We start from the raw sequence: 25,410 nt of genomic DNA, 5'->3' as shown, positions 1-25,410 counted from the left end.
CAAATGAAAATGAGACACAACCTATCAAAATATTTGGGACACGGCTAAAGCAGTATTGAGAGGGAACTCATAGCCAAACAATCACATATTAAACAACAAGAAAAAGCTCAAATAAACGACCTTACTGCACACCTTAAGGTCTTAGAGGAAGAGGAACAAAGGAACCCTAAAGCAACCAGAAGGACAGAAATCACTAAAATTAGAGCAGAAATAAACAGCATTGAAAATAAGAGAACCATACAAAAGATCAAGGAAGCCAAATGTTGGTTCTTTGAAAAATTAAACAAGCCATACTCATTAAAAAAAAAAAAAGTTAGAAGACTCAAATAAATAGAATTGTAAACAATAGAGGAGATATAACAACTGACACCACAGAAATACAGAAAAACATGTGAGACTTCTACAAAGAAGTATACGTCACCAAGCTAGAGAATCTGGAAGAAATAGAAGAATTCCTGAAAACATACACCCTTCCAAAACTGAACCAAGAAGAACTATAAAATCTAAATGGCACCAATCACAGACAAAGAAATCTAAACAGTTCTTAAGAATCTCCCCAACAACAAAGTCCTGGACAGATGGCTTTACAAATAAATTCTACAAAACATTCAGGAAACATCTAATACCTATACTTCTAAAGCTTTTCCACAAGAAGAAACAGGAACATTTCCTTCCACCTTCTATGAAGCCAACGTCACCCTGATACCAAAAGCAGATAGGGACACAACAAAAAAAGGAAAATTGCAGACCAATATCTCTGATGAATATAGATGCCAAAATATGAAACAAGATCCTGGCCAAGCAGATACAGCAGTATATCAAAAAGATTGTTCATTATGACCAAGTGGGATTTATCCCACGAATGCAAGGCTGGTTCAACATACGTAAGTCAATCAATGTCATTCACCACATCAATAAAAGCAAAACCAAACACCACATGACTATCTCAATAAATGCACAGAAAGCCTTTGACAAAATACAACACCCATTCATGCTCAAAACACTACAAACAATGAGAATAGATGAGAAATTGCTCAAGATAGTAAAGCCCATATATAGCAAACCTACAGTCGACATAATTCTCAATGGACAGAGTTGAAATAACTCCCCCTCAGATTGGGGACTAGACAGGGCTGTCCATTATCACCATTACTCTTCAACAGAGTAGTGGAAGTTTTTGCCAGAGCAATCAGGCAAGAGAAAGAAATCAAAGGAATACAGATTGGAAGGGAAGAAGTCCAGCTCTCACTATTTGCAGATGATATAATAGTATACATAGAAAAACCTAAAGAATCCAGCAGAAAACTACTGGAAGTTATTAGGCAATATAGCAAGGTGTCAGGCTACAAAATCAATGTATAAAAATCACTACCATTTCTTTATGCAAACACCAAATCTGAAGAAGAAGACATCCAGAAATCATGCCCATTCACTGTTGCAGCAAAATCAATAAAATACCTAGGAATAAACCTGACCAAAGAAGTGAAAGACTTGTATACTGAAAATTATGAGTCACTAATCAAGGAAATAGAAAATGATACCGGGAAATTGAAATACATTCCATGCTCTGAGATTAGAAGAATTAATATCATCAAAATGAATATTCTCTCCAGAGCCATACACAAATTTAATATGATACCCACCAAAGTTCCACCAAGCTTCTTTAAGAGAATAGAACAAAAACTACAATCATTTGTTTGGAACCAGAAAACATCTAGAATTGCCAAAACAATCTTGAAGAAAATAAACAGAAATGGAGGCATCACACTCCCAGATCTCAGACTATATCATAAGGCCATCATCAAAACAGCCTGGTACTAGAACAAAAATAGGTACACAGACCAGTGGAATAGATTTGAAAGTCCAGAACTAAACCTCTACACCTATGAACAACTAATCTTTGATAAGGGGACCCAAAGTATTAAATGGAGGAAGGAGGCTCTCTTCAATAAATGGTGCCTGGAAAACTAGGTTGAAACATGCAAAAGAATGAAACTGAACCACTTTATTTCACCAGAAACAAAAATCAACTCCAAATAAATTAAGGACATGGATGTTAGACCATAAACTATCAAATACTTAGAGGAAAACATTCGTGGGACACTTTACCACCTAAACCTCAAGGACATCTTTAATGATCAAACCCAATTGCAAGGAAGACTAAAGCAGGAACAAATCAATGGTACTAAATCAAATTGAAAAGCTTCTGCACAGCCAAAGGAACTAGAAACAAGGAGACTCCTCACAGAATGGGAGATGATCTTCATATGCCATACATCCAACAAGACACTAATCACCAAAATATACAAAGATCTCAGCAAACTTAGCACCAAAAAAGCAAATGAGCCCATCCAAAAATGGGCAGAGGATATGAACAGAACATTCACTACAGAAAAGTTGTTTATAGCAGCACAATTTGTAATAGGTAAAACCTGGAAGCAACCCAGGTGCCCAAAAACAGATGAGTGGCTGAGAAAGCTATGGTATATATACACAATGGAATACTATGCAGCTATTAAGAACAATGAACCCACCTTCTCTGACCCATCTTGGACAAAGCTAGAAGGAATTATGTTAAGTGAGCTAAGTCAAAAAGACAAAGTTGAGTATGGGATGATCCCACTAATCAACAGAAGTTGAGAAAGAAGAACAGAAAGGGAAACTAAAAGCAGGATTTGATTAAATCTGGAGTAGGGTACCAAAGTAAAAGCCTGGGGTGAGGGTGAGGGTGGATATTTGGCTTCCCAGGGCTGCATGGGGGAGGGGGGGTGGGATGTGACACCATCTTTTGGTGGTGGGAATAGTGTTTATGTACACTCCTATTAATTTGTAGTCATATAAGTCTCTAATTAATATGATATGGGAAAATTGATTGTATGTCAAACTTTTTAAAGCACAGACTGAGTCTTTTTAATACATAGGTTGAGTCTTTGATATGTTGACTCTCTCAAAAGCCTCGACCAGGGAGAACAAAAACAACTGGTGGAACAGCTACATACAAATAATGTCAAAGGGCATAAATTGTAGTGATCTTGGGTATTATACAGCAAATACTAACAAAGGGATTTTTCAAAGTTAACCCAATGACCAAATAATGTGAATATAACAATAACTAGCTATTGTCTTCTTGAATCCTAAGACAGCAGGAACCTCACATTTCCCCCTATAGAGCTTATATTTCCCCTAGTCATGGAACCTGGGGGGGGGTGCGCTTTCCTGCATGCTTCTCTCAATTCATACCAAATGATATTGCATCTACCCAACCTAATCAACACAATGTGTACCACCTCAGATGCTTCACTTCAGAATGTGTCCAGAGACTTCAGGTGTGGAATGACAACCCCTCAAATTCATTACTCTGGTGAGACCTTTCCTTTCATAGTATTCTCTAATTCCATTCCAGGAAGTTCACTTCCTAACAAAGTCCAAAAACCTAGATATAGACCAGGTCCCATGAGACAGAACATATATTCACATGTGTCCATAAACTAGGGCAAAATATATATCTGAAAGCAAAAGTACACAATAGTCTTCAGGGGGTCAGTATAAAGTTCCTAATGAAATAGTATCTAATTAGACTTAGATATCCTCCTCAACTACTTCCTATTACAGTCCTCTCACTCACTCCAAAGCTAACCTTAGCAAAGCAAGGGATGTAAAAGCTGCATAAGGGCAAGAGACTGGCATACTTTAATGATGACTCTTCAGTCACTATCAGGCCACCCCATCAGCTGGGGCCCTATTCTTGGGAGTCCTGAGACTTCCAAACAGATATGATGGACCTAGACCTCAAATAAATCCCTCTCTCCATTGTTACAGGTCATCTCTATCAGGAACAACAACAAAAAAAATGTGGGTCTGCATTGGACCTTGCCCTCAACATGGATCAACAATGGTTAGAGAATGTTCCATCCTCCAAAGAGAGGATGGACAACATACTCTATGCTACACCTGAGGTAGATGGGTCCTGATATTGGGTCAGCTTGGAATGTTCCTACTCATGACCATAGAATGTGAGCTCAGATCTACAGGGAGGCAGAGGTCACATAGGCTCCTAAGCTGAATATGGGCCCCAGACCAAATCAAATCAGTGGGGTTTATAGTCAACAATATTTATAACCCTTTCCCATATTAGGGAGCTACTCTCTTCCCTGATCCAGCTTTCTGTCCCTTTTCCAGACATGACATCACCTCCCCAGACAATAACTTGGATCTACCTGCATATCAGATTTCAGGCACAGAGAGAAAAAAACAAAAACAAAAAACCTAGTATAGCTACAAGCCCTTTGAAATGTAATTAAAATATCCTACCAGCTATCTACAAAATGGAGGACACCCCCAACACTTCATCTGCACTATTCCAGCCTTTAGGTCCATGATTGTTCAACAATTGGTTTGGCTTTGTATGTTAACTTTCTTTTCAGCCACCAGGTTCCAGATGCTAGCATAATGCCGACCAGACTTCCTGGACAGAGGACACCACCAATGTGTCCTGGAGCTTAGCTTCCCCAGAGCTCTACCGTACTAGGGTAAGAGAGAGGCAGGCTGGGAGTATGAATCGACCAGTCAATGCCCATGTTCATAGAGGAAGCAATTACAGAAGCCAGACCTTCCACCTTCTGCATCCCACAATGACCTTGGGTCCATACTTCCAGAGGGATAAAGAATAGGAAAGCTATCAGGGGAGGGGATGGGATATGGAAATCTGGTGGTGGGAATAGTATGGAGTTGTACTCCTCTTATCCTATGGTTTTGTTAATGTTTCCTTTTTAAAATAAAAAATAATAATAAAAAGATATAGAGACATACAGACAGGCAAGCAGATAGATAAGACAGGCAGCACTGAGGACCAAGTTCAAACCTCAGTCACATACATGACAAACAACCCAAGTGAGCTATCCTATTAGCCCAATTATTCTGAGAGGACAAGGCCAAGAGGAAAGATTTGGAGATATACTAGCCCACACTTGGAAGCAACCTACAAATGAAACAACAGATAAGTGGCAAAGAAAGTTGTAGCATATATATTCAATGGACTACTCAACTAGTAAGAATGACAAATTCATTTTCTTCATTTCATCTTATATAGAGCTTGAAAGAATCATGTTAAGTGAGGCAAGCCAGAAGAGAATAAATACAGTATAACCTTACCCATATGTGGAACTTAAAAAACCAAGAACAGAAAAAGAACTCATGTTTTTATTTATGTACCTATATAAAAATAAATACATAATAAGGAACATTTCAGAATGACTACAGGTTCTGTCCTAGAAGGATGTTTGAAGAGCCATATCTTTGACAGCTGGAAGATCTGATAGCTTTAGCTCCCCCATTAAATCTAGCTTCTGACTTTTCCATTTTCCTTACCTCCACATGTACAAAAGATGGACACTTTTTGGAGGGCAAGAGATTAATATGAGAAAATATTCTCCAGTCACTGCAGATTCGAATAAAGTCTTTTCCCTTCATGCAGAAGATGCTGTTACAGAAGCTGGGAGTCTGTGAAACCTGGCAACAGGCTTCAATACTATTACCTAAAAGTCTCTAAATTTATCTAGTTGATCTACCTTTAGATGATCTCTATTACATCATTTCTTGTACTTTGATGTTTACTTCCTTTTTTTCCCTCAACAATGTATGTCACTATTCTATGTCTGTATTCTCTATCCTTCTGCTTTACTTGCACAGTGTATCAGATGTCAACTTTGGTTAAATCAATGATATACAGACACATGATCTTTACTACTATAATTAAGATGATAGTCAAAAGAGATGTGAATCTGAGGTGACATGAGTTGGGAATGAAGAGAAATGCAAATTGGCACACACCTGTAACAGACCACCTGAGAGCTAAGGATTCATCATCAGTACATGAATGTGACTGACAGAAGACGGGCCAGACCACCTGTGATAAAGAACTATGAACTTCTGCTTGTAGCTGAAGACTACCAGCCCACATTTACCCAAACCAACAAAGCACAGCAGTAATTGAGCCAGTGCAGACATGATCTAACCAATTATGGATGACACAGAGGTGGGACAATTTAGATCTAAAAGCCTAAGGGGTATTAAAACCTCACTGATACTTCAACACCACTGCCTGCTCTTCTAAGAGTATAATATTATCATTATACTTAAACTTTTCCACCATTTTTAAGCCACTCAAATCCAGCAGTGTGTGTTGAGGTGGGGGTGTTGTTTACTAAGCTTAGTAACACTGACATTAATAGTTTTTCTGATAACCCAATTCCATCTGACCAGCCCTTTTGTACCATTTTTTTTAAACGCAAACATATGACCAGAAAGTACTGGTCTCTATCAAATGAATGTACTTTTTATTAAACAATGCAAAATGTATATAACTCAATACCTTTTCTATTTTTTGTTAGGTTGCTAGGAAATTTAAAGTCCCTGAAAGCTCATCCCCTCCTGAATAGGCATTCTGGTTTCCAGATAACTGCTACCCCCTCTCACAGTTGGCTTTTTCTCTTTGTGTAGAAAATATTATTGTCTCAGTGCATATAGTGCTTGATAGTACAAATCCACCCAGTTACATGCTGGGGTTACTTGGGGTCTACGTCAATTGTGAAAATGGCAATATGAAGTAGCTTTCAGGTGGCCAACTGGAGAGGGTCACACATCCAATGCAATGCTCATACCTCTTCACCTTATATTCATTTTATGAAATGAGGGTCAAATCTGAAGAACAGTAAAGAAGACTATAAAAGCATTCAGACAATTGTCCACATAGATTTGCTATTTGAGACACCTTTCATTTAATTTCCCTTTGGGACTTTGCATATCCCAGGGAGGCAAATTCACAAAATATGTTCCCCAGGGGAGTCGGGCTGTAGTACAGCGGGCTAAGTGCAGGTGGCACAAAGCACAAAGACCGGCATAAGGATCCAGGTTCGAACCCCAGCTCCCCACCTGCAGGGGAGTCCCTTCACAGGCGGTGAAGCAGGTCTGCAGGTGTCTATCTTTCTCTCCTCCTCTCTGTCTTCCCCTCCCTCTCTCCATTTCTCTCTGTCCTATCCAACAACAACAACAACAATAATAACTACAACAATAAAACAACAAGGGCAACAAAAGGGAAAAATAAATAAAATAAATATTAAAAAAAGTTTGAAAAAAAATGTTCCCCAGGTAGTCTTTGTATTTGATTTGTTTGTTTGTGGGCGGAGTTTTAGTGGGGCTTCATGCCTGTATGTTTCTGCCACTCCTGACAAACCTTATATATGTATATAACTTTTTAAAATATTTTATTTTTGATTAATGATAGAGGAGGAGGAGGAAAGAGAGAGAACCAGATATCATTTTGGTACATGTGCTGCTGGGGATTGAACTCGTGGCGCGAAGCTCAAGGACCAGTGTGAGGATCTCGGTTCCAGCCCCTGATTCCCCATGTGCAGGGGAGTCACTTGACAGTCTTTCCCTCCTCTCTCCATTTCTCTTTGTCCTATCTAGCAACAACAACAATAACTATAACAACAGTAAAAAAAAAAAAAAAACAAGGGCAACAAAAGGGAAAATAAATAAATATGTATTTTAAAAAATTGAAAATAAAAAGAAGCAAGAGTCTCCACACTTTCTGCTGTGATGTTCCTCCCTGGCTTCAAATATGGAAGATAAAACAGCTTGTCCCATGTGGAGTATCTATGGCATCCCTTCCTTACGCAAGTCTCCCTGACTTTATCTAAGGCCCACCCTGGGTCAAGATCTTTTCCAGTAAGTTCAAGATCCTTTGCTTCATAAGATCATGAAACATTTAGTATATACAATGTCATGATTCAGTCTTCAGACTTTCCTCATTGAACTAGAAATTCTTTAAAGGCCTAATGTTTTATTCACTTTCTTATCTTGTGTATAGTTTGAACAAAAAAAAGTTGAATGAATAAAAAATGTGTGAATGAAATGCTCTGTGTAACGGCCAGTTGGTGGCTCACATGGGTGAGAACAAATGTTACAATGCACTGGGATCCTGGATTGAGCCCCCAGTTGCCACCTGCAGGGGAAAAGCTTAGCAAGTGATGAAGCAATGTTCTCTCTCTCTCTCTCTCTCTCTCTCTCTCCCCCCTCGAGTTCTAGCCATCTCAAATAAATAAATAAATAAATAAATAAATAAATAAATATTTTTAAACGAAATATTCTGTGTATGTCTGTGATGACTGATAGCCTCTAATTATACTCTAAACTCAGATTAAATATCAAATTCTACCTGTGTTGTCCTCCATTCCTCTACAGTGATGAGCATAACAAAAACAGTAACTAGTGCATCCTACTATTTGCTAGGCACTTTTGTCATCTCCTAGAAACATCACTACCTCTATTTATGAGCTGTCACTATGAATTAACTCTTATTTCAGTTCAAATAACTCAATGGTTATTTGAAAAGCTGTATAAGGGTTCAATGCTTTTTAAAAAATGATGCTGCATCTCATAAACCTACAGTTGGTAAGGTTATAAATTTCAGGAATGAGATCTGGGCTTTCTGTGCCACACCATTCAGGTTGCCGACCACTCTATGATGGCATGTCATTCTTCAGAAGGGGTGAAAGTCCTCACTCTCCACTAATTATCAGGCTCCAATAGAATCTCCTCTGATAATGATAAAAGCTCTAGCTGCCTTTGAGTCAGGCACTTCAAAGTCTCCCTTTCATAAGATTTTTGAAATCTCAGTCCATTCAGACAGTCACAGCTTGACATGCCTGTACATTTGTCATACTTTCTAGAAGGTCAACCCTAGCCTTGTACCTGGGATAAAATAAGAGCTCTTCTGCTGATAACATAGTATTAGAAAAGTCAAATAGACATCACAAGATCATAAAAAGGGGGGAAGTAGGGGTTGTATTGTAAAAAAGGGGGGAACTATACAGCTTGACCTTATAATTTTCAATGTGACATCAAAAGGGAAGCATTGTGCCCATCTGAATGGTTTCCCTGGACAATTAATAGCAGACCCGCAGCAGAAAATAGGTTTACAGATATGCATTGGTGTCTTGGCAGAAAGCAGTGAGACAATTGAGAAGAAATTAATGAGAATAAACAATTGACAAAGGTAGAAAAGGGATTTAGAAAAGTCAAACCAAAGAAGTTCAGTACACTAGAATTCCCTATGTTCAAGTATAGAGATTTTAATATCAAAGACTGGAAAAGTATGGAAATAGTGTGATTACAAAAAACCAGAGAGGAGGTTAAATGTGTGTATCACCTAGCAAGGACTCTGATCTACAAATTGACAGAATCATCCTGCAATCATTTAATAAGGAAGTTTATGGGGGGCCAGGTGGGGGCGCACCTGGTTGAGCACACATGCTACAGTGCACAAGGACCCAGGTTCAATCCCCCAGTCCCCACTTGCAAGGGGAAAGCTTTGCGAGTGGTGAAGCAGGTCTGCAGGTGTCTCTCTGTCTCTCTCCCTCTCTAGCTTCCCTCCTCCTCTCAAGTTCTGGCTGTCTCTATCCAATAAAGACAATAAAAAACCTAAATAAAGAAGTATATATGCAAGTAAATCTCTCTCCCCAACTCTCTCCTCATCTTCCAAACTCCTGCTTGAGTTTTTCATTCACTGAAATTTTGCTCAGAAGTCCATTATATGGGTCAGTCAGACAGGTCATAGTACAGGCTGGATGAGGCAGCCAATGGCTTCCTGGGGCACACAGAAAACGTGCACCCTAATGGCTTCTATGAAGCATAGAAGTGAGCACAGGACAGTATATTTTTCCTTTGCTTTTGTTGAATGAAAACACTTCAGACTTACTTACATGCACAGTGTAATAAACATCAACAGGTACTAAATTCTCCAGTGATTTACACCTCCTGTATTTTGAGTTCAATTGAGATTTTGAGGCTCTAGATGAACAACAGAATGTGGATGTTATAAATTAATCTGTTGAAATGACATGCTAAATAGGAGCAACAATAAATGTTTAACTTGGCAATTAAAAAAATGGAGGTATCAGATCACATGCCCATTATGCAAATACAAATATCAGGATTATGCAAAGCAAGGTCATTATCTATCTCATAGGCATCTAGATACGGCTGTAGCAGTGATTGCTGATCTAAGGAGCAACTCCACCCATAAACAAAATCAATGACCACCTAAAGTATATAATTCGAACAAAGAGTGACAATCTCTAATGCCAACTATCTCCAATTTTCTTGCAGTCAATCACTCTAGACAAGGATCATGGCTTTATATAAACATCTTTGGGCTTCAGAAACGATAAATTTCTTAGTATCTTTTCCTAGAACCTATGTGCTACTACAGTGGCAGCACCACTGCTAATTCAGTCAATGGCAGTAGTAAAACTAGACAATGAATTCCTATCGTCATCATGAATATCCATATCATTAGAAGGGAATAAAGTGAAATTTTTGAACAGGTTACTATCAACACTGGCTTAGATGAGGCATCACCAGGTAATACAACAATCTCTAGATGAGAAAAAATACTAGAAAGTAGTTGGAAGTTAATGTCAAATGAAAACTAAAGAAAGGAACCTGGAAGAAAGGAAAGATAACAAACAGAATAAAACACCAGTGGCATGCCACAGACTTTACACAATAAATCATTCTAAGTTCTTTATAAACAGCGTCTCATATAGTCATCTCCTCAACCTTGTGAGTAGGTCTATTAGCCTCCATTTTTCCAGGTGAGAAAAGGAATATTTAAGGAGTCTGCTTCAACCGATGCAAGGTCATAGAGACTGTAGATAACCAAAGATAGTAACAATTTCAAAGCTTGTGCCTCACTTCCTCTGAGAAATGAAATGCTTATTCGGTCCCTTGCCCACTCTGTAACAAACTCAAAAAAAAAAAAAAAAAAAAGGAGGGAAATAGACCTGGCACTAAATTTGGAAGGAAGAAAAAGTGGGGGGCCTGAATCCAAAACACATGCAGATGTTAAATAAAGAGATAGTGAGTCACCAGTTCACTATCTGATAGACTTTACAGAAAGCTTGCAATAGCAAGGATTTAAACTAAGTTTATGGGCAACAAACGTGGGGAAAATTTTTTCCTAATTAATAACATAGTATGATGAAAAGTTTTATTCCACTACAAGAATACAAAGCAAAATGTGCTTTCCCTTTCTCAGAGAGAAAGTTTAGTCTTATACGAACATTCTTTGGTGGTAAGAAAAGATGAGGCAGAAGAAGGAACATTTATATTAGTTTAAACTATATTTCCAAACTACACAAGCAACAGAAAACTCAGTAGCTTTATAAAGACTTATTTTTTAATAGCGTGAAGTCCACTCTGAACCTGAATGATTCTATAGGAAAGACATTTCCCAAATGATGATTCAAAAAAAAAAAAAAAAAAGAATCAAGGATCTGCTTTCTTTTGTTTTGTTTTCTTTATTTCTTTTTTTTTTTTTCTCAGTGATGGTAGGAGGAAAGGGGGTTTCATTATTTTCACACAAGACCTCCTTCACCAACATCAGAGTAGGAGAAAATACAAAGGATAACAGTTTAACTTTGGTCAAGTTACAAGGAAATAGAAAAAAAAATCCCAAAGTTATAATCCACAAATCAGACATATTAAAGACCTGAACACACTAATTACTTCTTAGTCAATACACTGTAAAGCTACCCAGAAATTATAGTTGAATTACATAAAAAGAAACATGCTTAGAGCTGAGGGTGAAAATTGAGAATTTGGGAAATTAAACTCATTACTCCATATAGTTTTGTTATGACTCAATTCTTTTTTCATTGCCCCTCTTAGAACCTTTTCAATATCTGCTGTGAGCCTGGGTTGAGAAATGGAATTTAATATTAGAGGTTTTTTCCCCCCTCAATTACAGGTGTTATTTGGTCTTACACAAGAGTAGCAGTACATTTAATAAATGTGCTACTTGTAGGCTAAGAGAACAGGCAAGCAAATGTTCCTTCTGAGCGTGTTGAGGTAGAGTTGTTTCAACAGAGTGGTGAAAGAGCTTTAAGATTGTGATTCTGGAATAAAACCAAGAAACAATAGAAGATCAGAAAACTAAGAATCTGGACACTGAGTTTAAGCCCCAGATAATCCGCCAAATGATATGTGAACCTTGGGCAAGTCACTTCATAGTTTGTTGATGTGATGAGTAACACAAGTTCTCCCTTCAAATTTAAAAGGATTGTTCATTCAGCTCAGGAAGTGTTTAAAAACTGGTCCTTTCTGTGCAGAATTGTCTCACCCAGGAACATCAGTCAATGAATGGTGAAGGGAAAAGCCTACTTGACTATTCTGTGATAACTCAGGACAACTGGGGCCATTTACGCCCAGAGGCCACCCTGAGATGAGCTGAGGTCTTTACTAAGAATGAGTTGTTTTCCCAGTACCATTTATTGAAGAGAGCCTCCTTCCTCCATTTAATACTTTGGGTCCCCTTATCAAAGATTAGATGTCCATAGGTGTGGGGGTTTAGTTCTGGGCTTTCAATTCTGTTCCACTGGTCTGTGTGCCTATTTTTGTTCCAGTACCAGGCTGTTTTGATGATGATGGCCTTATAATACAGTTTGAGATCTGGGAGTGTGATGCCTCCATTTCTGTTTCTTTTCCTCAAGATTGTTTTGGCCATTCTAGGTGTTTTCTGGTTCCAGATAAATGATTGTAGTTTTTGTTCTATTTTCTTAAAGAAGCTTGGCGGAACTTTGGTGAGTATCGCATTAAATTTGTATATGGCTCTAGGGAGAATATTCATTTTGATGATATTTATTCTTCCAATCCATGAGCATGGGATGTCTTTCCATTTCCTGGTATCATTTTCTATTTCCTTGATTAGTGACTCATAGTTTTCAGTATATAAGTCTTTCACTTCTTTGGTCAACTTTATTCCTAGGTATTTTATTGATTTTGCTGAAACAGTGAATGGAAGCAATTTTTGGATGTCATCTTCTTCAGATTTAGTGTTTGCATAAAGAAATGCCACTGATTTTTGTACATTGACTTTGTAGCCTGACACCTGTAGCTCTGCTTCCCCAGAGCGCTTCCCCACGAGAAAAAGAAAAAGACAGGCTGGGAGTATGGATTGACCTGTCAATGCCCACGTTCAGCAGGGTGGGAATTGTGTGAAGTTATACCCCCTCTTATTCTATGGTTTAGTGGTTTAGTCAATGTTTCCTTTTTATAAATAAAAAAATTAAATAAAAATGTGACCAAAATAAAAAGCAGAGGGGGAAAATGATGAATTACATATTAAAAGGAACACAACAATGAAAAATGAAAAGAGAAAAAAAAGAATGAGTTGTTGAACCAGAGAGGCAGCCCACTGGAGTGCCTGTATTACCATACGAGTATCTAGTTTGAGGTTTGACACTATGTAGGTGGTACTATGACACCAGAAAAGCTCTGGTATATGGTAGCTAGTAGCCCGCTTTCTTTCTCTCTACCCCCCCATCTCTTTATCTCAATGAAAAAGTGACCAACAATGCACGGAAGAAACAACAATGACAGCAGTAACAACAATGGCAACAAAAATGGGAAAAATGGCCTCCAGGGGCGGTGGATTCGTAGTGCCAGCACTGAGCCCCAGCGATAACCCTGCAGGCCAAAAAATATATCAGATCCTGTCACTTTCCTGCCCTAAACCTGCAGTGATGAGCATATGGCAGATTTATACAAACTCAGAAGGGATTGTGAGTACGAGAGATTATTTAAACAAGGGTCTCGAGCTCACTCTCTTGGCTCTTCTGTTTTTGGTGTTTTCCTCCTGGTCTGTTGACTGGTGCCCCTCCTGATTGATCTTCTTCTCTGACCTCCTCACACCTGGTATGGTACTCGGATAGCCTAGCTAAAGGATTCATGGCTTCCACCATTTGGTTTAGCTAAACTTCTTGCCTATTTTCCATCATGGTTTATATGTACCTGAACAAACGTGTGTTATAATAAAACTGCCATTTATAAACTTCCAGCTCAGCTGACAGTATTTTATTTTAATTCCTATGAGAATATTCTATATTATAAAAAAGAATGTAATCAATGAGTTATCCCACTGATTTATTTGCTAATTCATCAACTATGTACTAGTATTCTAGGAAATTGTGAAACCAAAAAGAATGAGGTTCATTCCAGGCTTTAGTAAGGTCTGGGAGTAAGTTGGCGAGAGAACACAGAAAATCACTTTCCCCCTCTGAACTTCCAGAAGTTTGACCACATGAAGCATTAATGAAATGTGTCCCCCCAAAAAATTCAGATTGGCCTTTTTCAATACATGCCACTTTGATATGTGGAACTAAAGTCAATCAAGCCCCTGTAGGCTTCTAGAGAAACACCTAAACACTACTTACTGAATGCAGGCTATCCAGATGAGGGGTAATTCCCAAAATAGCTTAGTTTAATCTGAGAAGGTAAACGGGAAAAGGTGCCTTCTGTACAGCCACCCTCTTCCTCCTATGTGAAATGCCTGACTTCTCTCCTTGACAACCAAAGCCCTATAGCACTGAGTATAAACACTCAATGTTATCACTTTGTTATGAATTTACAATCATCTCTATATTAAATTTGATATCTTCCTTCAATGTCTCAGTCTAGTGTAATCGTTCAGGCTCAGAATAACACAGAAAGGAAAGGAAGCTCTTGGGACTCTGATAAAATGGATGAGATAGTTTGCTCTAATAAGTCATTCATTTGTGGATTTATTATTATGTTGAATATTTTTTCTTATTCAGGCTTCAAACACCATTAAAGACCTAACCACTGAAAAAAAAAAAAGGTAACAATCCTGACCTCACAAAATATACAGTATAAAGTGGACAGACAGTAGGCCATCCAGGTACTGACCTTCCATGACGACTAATGTGCATGGTTTTACCAAAATATCCTAATTCTAAACTTCTCTGGAGCCATCTGATGTTCTGGCAACACTAGGTCTATAAGCTAAATAGCAATTATCTTCTAACTCTAACTATTTTAACAATTTCTAATTTCTATCCTTACAAAAGTCTTATTATTATAAACTTTTAAAAATATTTAACTGCCACCAGTGTTATCACTGAGGTTCGGGTCTACACAATGAGTCCAATGCCCCATTCTTTTCCTTTCTGTCCTTTGTTGATAGAGACAGAGAGATATTATGGGGGGGCAGGGAGGGATAAAGAGAAACAATTGTAGCACTGCTTCACTAACTGTACAGATTCTCCCCATGCAGGTGGGGAGTAGGGGTTTGATCTGGGATCCTTGCACATGGTGATGTGTGTATTTTCTACCAGATGTGTAACTACTCAGCCCCTGATTACTTTTTAAAGTAATAATGAATTATATTACCATGCAAGTTTCAGATTGTATCATTAAAAATCAACATGTTGGGAGTCGGGTGGTAGCGCAGCGGGTTAAGCGCACGGGGTGCAAAGCGCAAGGACCAGCTAAGGATCTGGAATCGAGCCCTGGGCTCCCCACTTCACAAGCGGTGAAGGAGGTCGGTCTAGCTTTCTCTCCCCCTCTTCTCTCCATTTCTCTCTGTCCTATCCAACAACAGTAACAACAGCAATAACAACAATAATAACAACTACAACAACAAGGGCAATAAAAGGGGGAAAAAATGGCTTTCAGGAGCAGTATGTGGTGTAGGCACCGAGCCCTAGCAATAACCCTGGAGGCAAAAAAAAAAAGAAAAGAAAAAGAAAAAAAGATCAACATGTTATATACTACATTAAGGTTTTGGGTTTTTTTTTTTTTCATTTTCTCCATGTAACTATGCTATGGTTTGTTTTATATATATTTAATGCTATGATGTTAAGTTCATATACATGACTATAAGACAATTTTGATAGATTACTGTTTTTATTATGATTTAGCTTCCCTTTTTGTTCCTAGAAATTGTTTGCTTTCAATTATATATATATATATAAATATATATATATATATAATTTTTTGAACTTAATATTGCTCCACTGGGATTCTTTCTATTATTACTTGCCTGCTTTATTTTTTTTCATTCTCTTACTTTCCTTACTTCTCCCCTTCACTTCAGCCTTCTCCATGATTGAAAGTTTTTGTAAGATCTCTCCATCTGCTCTCTGTAACTCAAAGAGCCAATCCTACATCTGAATACAGAGCTACCACTTGAGACAAGAACACTCACATGGCATTCTGAGGCTCCATTTGCATCACCAGCAGGCAAATGGTCAGGCAGCAGGGGGAGAAGTTGAATCTAATTCCCAATTCCCTTTACTCCTCCCAAGTTATTGCTCTTGTTTTGTATCTGGCTACTGGTTTTCTTTTGTTTTGTTTTCCTTCTCCTTAAGTGACACATCTGTCATTATGATATGTATGGACCTTGAAGTTAGTTGTAACTATATTTCAAGGCAAGAATTTTCAAAACCTGTAGTCTCGACATCTGGGATTTGTGGTAAAGACTGTGATAGGTAAATACACATAAATACTAACTATATGAGGGGAAGTGAGGTCTTAAGACCGTTTTCTTAACAGAGCAATGAGGCTAGTTTTCTAGTACACAGACTCCATGAGAAATTCCTTTTCATCCTTCAGATACGAAAAGCAGGCGTTAGGATATGAGTTAGCACTTTTAGAATTATAATAAAATGTAAGGACAGGATCTTTAAGCAAACTGTTTATCATCAGCTTAGGGCCTACAATAACTACACCTGATCATTAAATACCAACCCTCAATGGTAGAATCTTAGATTCTTCATCAACATCTTAATGTATTAGTTCATTAACTAAAAATGCAATGGTATTAGGGAAAGACGCATAGATCTTCAAAAAGAAAGTGGAGACTAAGGTAAAAATAAAAATCGGTGTATGGAAAAATAATTTAACATGAATCTGATAAATGTATGTATAGCTTAGAAGCCTAAATGTAAAGAACTTAAGCCTGTTATTGACTGAAAATCAGCTTGTCCTGCTATGTCCATTCAAATTTCCCCAATCTAACCACTTCAATTTATTGTTCACTAATTAGAATTGTTGTCCAGAATAAAGAAATTATAAGCCAGTAATTACTTCATTGTAAAATGTAACGAGGATCCAAACACTGATTCATACTGTTAAAAAAAAATGCAGCACAATAAATAGAGCACTGCTTTCCAACAATAGCCCAGCAGTGAATTCTGCTAGTGTATTTCTTCTTGAAACATGTTTATGTGATAGTCTTCCAATTTTATGGCAGAAGTTTATCACCATAAGGTGCATTTCATGACAGTCGAATAACTACATTCAGTTAGGCTTGTCACCATGTGCCTTCCATATCAAGACACATGCTGATTGTATCAAAGACTGTTGACTGTCTTAGTGCCACAAATAGAAAAGATGATTACACTGTTCTTTGTAGATATGATGCAATATTATTCACATTGCAAGAAATTGAAGGTCAAGGTTGTCTAACTGCATTAGAAAGATTGGGTATTGAAAGCTTCTTAATGCAGTGATGATTGGCTAATGGGCAGATGGCAGGTATGCCTTACTGTATGAATGATTCTTTATGTAAACAAGTAGTGTAGTGGTACATGCACATCAAAATCATTATGTGTTGTTGGGTGGGAATATGGGTTCTTAATTTATCTTTTTAAAAATGAATCTAGGCAATTTTTAAGCACACACATGCCCCCCATACACACATATATACACAAAGCATTTAATTATCACAAAGGATTGTACTAGAGGACAAGAGGTTTACAATTTTCCTCACACTTCATGGAAGCATTCTTTGATAATACTGGCAAATAATGAGTTTGTCCTGCACCATGGCTTTATGGAAGTTTCTTATTATAGTATAGGCACTATTCCCTTTTACTTTCATCTCCTATATACTGCAAAACATATCATCATTAGGCTACACAGTCAGGCTAATGTCTATAAAATAGCAAAGATTATTAGCAAGCTAATCAAGTTTGAAATTTGCTTGCACTTAACTGTCAAACATCTGTTATGGTCTGTTCCCAGTTGTCTTCGATTCTAGAATTTTAATTCCTCAAAATCTTATTTTTAGATTTAATACACAGTAACCTGTGGTCTTGTGTGGTTCAGTTCTCTTATTTTTTTAATTTCTTTATTGGGGAATTAATGTTTTACATTCAACAGTAAATGCAATAGTTTGTACATGCATAATATTTCTCAGTTTTCCATATAACAATACAACCTCCACTAGGTCCTGTGTCATCCTTCTTGGATCTGTATTCTCCCCCCCCCCAACTTATTTTCACTATTATCATATTGCACAGCACAAAAAAAAGTGAAAAGAAATCAGTAAGAATTAGTTTTCAATAATAGTTTCTGTCAATTCTTGTTTTACAATCTCATACTCATGAACTAACATAAATATCATAAAATTATGATTTCAATAATTTACCAGATAAATGCACCATGAATTTAAGAAACTGAATAGCCATCCATATTGAATCCAACCACAAACTAAATGCTAATGGAATTTCTACTGACTAACAATTAAGTCATGGTGACTTTTAAAGTTTGATTGGTATAATTTATAAGTATATGTTTACCATCTTATTATAGCACATTAAGGAATATTTTATACTCTTAGCCAGTGGGATTTTCTAGAATGATCCATGCTGTCCTGGAATAAAGTTTTCAAATAAAATGGTCGAGGTTAAAGAGATCTTGGTTAGTAATTAAAATGGGATAGATGCTGGATAAAAAGCTCAACTAGAAAATAGAATAGAAAATATTAAGATTTATTTTATGTACACTCCTATTAAATTGTAGACATATAAACTACTATTTAATTAATATGAGACGGGGAAAATTGATCATATGTCTAGAACTTCTCAAAACACAGACTGAGTCTTTTTAATACATAGGCTGTCTTTGGTATGTGGACTCTCTCAAAAGCCTAGACCAGGGAGAACAGAAGCAACCAGTAGCACAGCTATATACAAGATGCTGGGTATTATACCCCAAACCCTAACAAAGGGACTTTTCAAAGTTAACCCAATCACCAAATAATGTTATGATAACAATAACTATCCATTGTCTTCTTGAACCCTAAGACAGCAGGAACCTCACATTTCCACTATAGAGCCTATATTTCCCCCAGTCCTGGAACCTTAGGGTGGGGCACACTTTCCTGCATGCTGCTCTCAATTCAAATCAAATAATATTGCATCCACAGATTGCAACCTAATCAATACAATGAGTGCCACCTCAGCATGCTTCACTTCAGACTGTGTCCAGAGACTTCAGGTGTGGAATGACAACCCTTTAGCTTCATCACTCGGGTGAGACCTTTCCTTTCATAGTATTCTCTAATTCCATTCCAGGTGGTCCACTCCCCAATAAAGTCCCCAAACTTAGATACAGTCCAGGTCCCCTGAGATAGAGCATATGTTCACATGTGCCCATAAACTAGGGAAAAACATATACCTGAAAGCAGAAGTACACAAGAACCTGCAGGGAATACCCCCCAACACTTCATCTGCACTATTCCAGTCTTTAGGTCCATGATTGTTCAACAATTTGTTTGGCTTTGTATGTTAACTCTCTTTTCAGTCACCAGGTTCCAGATGCCAGCATAATGCCGATCAGACTTCCTTGGAGAGATGACCCCACCAATGTGTCCTGGAGCTCCACTTCCCCAGAGACAGACCCTACTAGGGAAAGAGAGAGACAGGCTGGGAGTATGGATGGACCAGTCAACGCCCATGTTCAGCGGGGAAGCAATTACAGAAGCCAGACCTTCCACCTTCTGCAACCCACAATGACCCTGGGTCCATACTCCCAGAGGTATAGAGAATGGGAAAGCTATCAGGGGAAGGGACGGGATATGGAGATCAGGTGGTGGGAATTGTGTGGAACTGTACCCCTCTTATCCTATGGTTTTGTTAATGTCTCCTTTCTTAAATAAATAAATAAAAAGAAAAAAAATTTAAAAAGAAAATATTAAGATTGATGAGTCATGAGGAACAGAGAGTTCAGTATTGTCTATGAGATTGTAAATGTAAAAGTCTTCAGTGAAAAGACCATACAAGTTCACAAAATATACCCAAATAATTGGGGACGGGAGAAGGGTTGCTTCAACAAAAGGATCTTTCCTATATTCCTAGGAAAATATTTCCTGTATTTTCCTAAGGAGTATAAGAAAGGGGTATAACTGCAATTCCAGACTCCTTGAAGTATTACAAACTAATCTAAGAATCAAATCTCAGCCAGTCCCTGGATGACAGAATGAAGAAACTACAAGGTTTCTAAACTACTTGTGTAGGAATTCTACACAAGATGATAGCCTTTACTACAGGAGTAGTAGGCCTGATGAAGCCAGAAAAGGGAAAGAGACTGTGGAAGGGAGATAAGAAAACTGACTTTGTTACACAAAGGAAGGCAATATAGAAGAAAGAATAAGATTTGGAAAAGTAAAAACTACAAACATAGCAGTTAATGGGATGAGTTGTACCTCACAGTTCAAAACTGAGGTCTGCATAAAAGGACTGCTCATTTTTCTCAATATGTGTCATCAGGTGTTCTTGGGGCGGGTCAGTCAGGTAAGTGGTATCCATCAGCTGAACATATGGAAAGAACTGGTCTACTTATTTCAATTGGTCTGGCAGATAAACTTCTTGATCTTTTGATCATTTAATAAATCTTTGTCCTTCGATTTTTATATCAATTTACACAGCAGGTTAACACAAAAACTCATAGTGATCTGGGCAACAAGAATACAGAAAGATTGTGATATGTCTGGGTATTCAGAGGTCTTTGAGATTGAGAGGGGAACCTTAAAAAAAATCATTCTGAACTTTGTCTATGTGTGTATAAGGAGTGGCATCATTACTCATAAATCATAAGTGCCCAGCATAATCTGATAGTTCAAGAATTGCCTCTTAGATGATTGATACTTTAATGTAGATGCATTTTTATAAGCTTAAAAATAAGCAGTTTACTTTATAAGGAACATTAGTTTGATAATTGCAAGGAGATAAATCATCAGTTAAAGGAGGCAGGATCCCTCTAGTTTCAGTTAAGAAGCATAATTACTCCAAAGCTAACCTTGTCAGACAAAGTAAGGATTACAAAAACTGAATAAGGGCAAGAGACTGGCATACTTTAGTGATGACTCCTTAGTCACTACCAGGCCACCCCATCCCCTGGTGCCCTAGTCAGGGAGTCCTGGGATTCCCACACAGACATAATGGACCCAGACCTCTAACAGATCCCTCTCGCCACTGTCACTGGTCATCTCCATCAGGAACAACATAATGGACCCCTCTGCAGGCCACTGTAGGACCTTGAGCTCAATGTGAATCAGCAATAGTAGGGAATGTTCCATTCTCTGAAGGGAGGTTGGAAACCTACTACCTGAGGATGATGGGTCCTGACATTTGGGCAGCCTGGAATGTTCCTAGCTGTGACCACGGAATGTGAGCTCACACCTACAGGGATGCAGAAGTTACATAGGCTGTCTATGGGCCCCAGATCAGAACAAATGGATTTACAGTTAATAATATTTATATACTTTTCCCATATTTGGGAGCTACTCTCTTCCCTGATCCAGCTTTCTGGTCCTTTTTCCAACTGTGATACCATCCCCCCAGACAATAGCTTAGGTCATCTGCATATTAGATGTCTGGCACAGGCAAAAACTAGTTGGGTCATGGGCCTCTTGGAGTATACTTTAAATAGACCTACTAACTTTTTCCAAAAAGGAGACCCCAAATCTTCATCTGCAATATTCTTGCCTTTAGGTTCATGATTAGTCAACAATTTTCTCTGCTTTCTAACTTAACTCTTTTTCAGCCACCAGGTTCCAGATGCTACCATGATGCCAACCAGACTTCCCAGGGCAGATGACGCCACCAATGTGTCCTGGAGCCCCACCTCCCTAGATCCCTGCCCCGCTAGGGAAAAAGAGAGACAGGCTGGTAGTATGGATAGACTTGTCAATGTCCATGTTCAGTGGGGAAGCAATTACAGAAGCCAGACCTTCTACCTTCTGCACCCCATAATGACACTGGGCCCATAATCCTAGAGGGTTAAAGAATAGGAAAGCTATCAAGGGGAGGATAGATGGGATATGGAGTTCTGGTGGCGGGAATTGTGTGGAATTGTGCCCCTCTTATCCTGTAGTCTTGTCAGTGTTTCATTTCATAAATAAAAACTAAAAGAAGAAGAAGTATAATTTCACTACTTTCTGTATGCAACCACCACATTTTTAGAGTGTTTAGCAAAATCTGATATTTAGAATAAATACATCAAAAGGGCCAGGCAGTGGCACACTTGGTTAAGTGCACACATCAAAGTGTTCAAGGACTCAGGTTCAAACCCCCTGGTCCCCGCCTGCAGTGGAAAGCATCACAAGTGGTAAAACAGGGCTGCAGGTGTCCCTCTGTACCTCTCCCTCTTTATCTCCCCTTCCTTCTCAATTTCTCTGTCTCTATCCAGTAATAAATAAATAAATAAAATTGAAAAAATGAATTAAATAAATACATCAAAAGAGGTTTGCTGCAATATTTAAACAGCTACATTTAAGTTGGTGTTTTTTAAATCACAACTAGATACTTTATCACTGAGTTTAGAATTTGCTCTTCAATTGAGTTTGTCAATACAGATATTTCTATGCTAATATTTGGGATTCTCTCTCTACTTTCTTCACCAGGGATTAATAATATCAGTGTCTGCATATTTTCTCTGTGAACTACTCAAAATTTAACTGGGAAAAGTAGTGACTGCATGGTATAAAGAAGAACCCCCAACCCCAGACACTGACCAAGTTGAGTCGGGGACAACAATACTCTTGTTACCTTCATCATTTCTGACCTTTACACTGACTGACCCCAGTCAGAAGTATCAAAAGAAAATGGCTCTGACCTAGTCTGGTATGAAATTCAAATATATGTGTGAGTTACACAAATCTTTTATTCATTATTATCTCAATGAACTAGCTTTTGGAACTTCAATTCCCCCATTTATAACTTCAGAGTTCTTTAGATTTTAACATTTTATTTAAAAAAATTGCTATCAGTTTTGAAAGTGAAAAAGCCTTCTAGTTATTTAAAGATGAGAATAGAGTTACAAAGTGAAATACTACAGATTTTAGTTAACACATATTTCCACATCAGCCAGTTTTGAGTCCTTAGCTGGCACACAAAGTGTGACGGTTTTTCACCTTGCCTTAGTGAAATAAGTCCAAAGATATAAGGTAAGTGCTTCTAGAACGTGAATATTCACAATAGAATGTTGAAAGTATGTAAGCAGAAATACTTGTATTTAGAGGAGAGGAACACATAATAATCTTTCAACGAAAACAAAATAGAGCAAAAACCTATAGACCATAACCTATTGATAACTTGAAGGGAAACAAAGTGAAAGAAAAGCAGAGGAAAGAAGGAAATAAAAAGAAGACAGGCAAAGAGAAAGATAGAGAAAACCTCAGGGCACATGGACATCAAGCTACCAGGCCCAGAGGTCTGTCAAAGGTAATACAATAGCTAAACTTGAACATGTGCTCCAAGAGGCCGGTGTGCACTGACACAGGCCTGAGAGATCTGACCTCAACATTTTCATTAAAATCCAAGTATCTAGCATGTCTCAATATGTGTTTGAAAAGGACTGTCTGCTCTCAAGATAAGGATGAATATGGGATGATCTCACTCACAGAAGTTTAAAACATAAGAATAGAAGGGAAAACACTAAAAAGAACTTGGGCTGAAGTTAGTGTATTGCACCACAGTAAAAGATTCTGGGGTTGGGATGGGGGTGGGGGGCTTTCAGGCCTTGGAACATGATAGCCGAGGAGGACCTAGAGGGGGTTGAATTGTTATGTGGAAAACTGAGAAATGTTACACATGGACAAGCTACAGCATTTTACTGCAAATGTTAATCCCCTCAATAAAGAGAAAAAATAAAATAAAACTGTCTGCTCTCCAGTTCAGTACTACCCAGTTAGTGGAGAATTCTGATGTTCAGTAGAAAGATATAACCAGGAAAATATGACGATAAGCCTTTATTTATTTAGTTATCTCATAATTTAGTCTATTATTTAATATTGCAACTAGTGACAGCCAGAAAATAGCTGCAAACACAAACATGAGGGAAGCAAACTACTATTTCCAAACTGAGTCCTCTTCCTCCTTTGTGCTAATCCTTCCCTAAATTCAATGTACTGTGTTCAAGATTTGGAGCAGAGAATAGTTTTGAGTTGCTCCAAAGGTACAAGCTAGGCAGTATTCATGGCTATGAGAAAACACAGCCAAGATCAACAAAACTTAACCCCTGACTACATGCAATGCAGTGGCACCAGAAAAACACTAGCTGGCTTAAAGACTTTAACTATATGCAATTGTTTTGAACCACTGACATTAAAGTTTGTTACTCACCATTACTGTGGCAATAAAATATTGATACACTGCTTTATGTCCTCATGTGTTTGGTCAAATGGTGGCTTTGTGTAACTCTTGAATTGATTTTGGTACTTTAAATTACAGCAGTAGCATTCTTTATTTAGCCCTCCCCTCCCTTCCCCTCCCCTCCCCTCCCCTCCTTCTCCTCTCCTCTCCTTTCCTTGCCCTATCCAATAACAATGACATCAATAATAGCTACAACAATAAAACAAAAAGAGCAACAAAAGGGAATAAATAAATATTTTTTTAAAAAAAAAGAAATTACACTCATGAGTTGGCATTTGAATTCTCATATATACATCTTTACCCTGATAATTTTTAACACATTGATACTGATATATATATATATCACATGAATATAATATTAAATATAAATTTACTATGTAATTTATACAACATTATATATAAATAAATCATATTGCATTAACATATTTATATATTATAATATTACTTGCTTGACATAATATATTATATATTATTCTATTTTGTTATTTCTTATACTGTTGATCCTTAACAGTGACTTGGTTAGGCAATAGCATAGGCCTGCTAGTTGGACACAAGTAGACTTAAGGGCCGACATTTCCCCATGGGTAACTTTCAACAAATAATTTAATTTACTAGACCTCCAACATTTTGGTTTTTGGGTTCTTTTTGTCAAGGTTATAAAGTGATATGGATACCCGTCTTCAGGAATGGGCATTGGGACATATGACTAAAGGAGTTCAAAGATAGTGGACACTCAGTAAATGCAGGCTGTTACTATGATTACCAGAGGTTCAATGATGGAATATGGACATAATGTTTGCTCATTATCATCATCATCAAAAGGCAACCAGCCTTATGACACTCATAAGTCCAGAAATGACACTGACATTGAACTTCACTGGGGATTACATGACTTAATTAGCAAGAAGCTCTTCTAATTTCCCAATCCACTTCCAACTTTGGAAAAGGCCTCAAGTCTTAATGATTTGTGCATGAGCCGCATCTATCTGAGCCCTTCCATGTCCATTACAGAGGTGACCAGGGCGTCTCTTCAAAGCTCTTCCCTCAGAAGCACAAGTGTGTCGAAGTAACTCAAGAAAATGCAGGCTTCCAAACTTCTCTTTATATT

Source organism: Erinaceus europaeus, chromosome 21 (assembly GCF_950295315.1).
Source record: "Erinaceus europaeus chromosome 21, mEriEur2.1, whole genome shotgun sequence".
NCBI lineage: Eukaryota > Metazoa > Chordata > Mammalia > Eulipotyphla > Erinaceidae > Erinaceus > Erinaceus europaeus.
The sequence above is the reverse complement of the archived record's forward strand: the minus strand, read 5'-3'. Positions refer to the sequence as shown.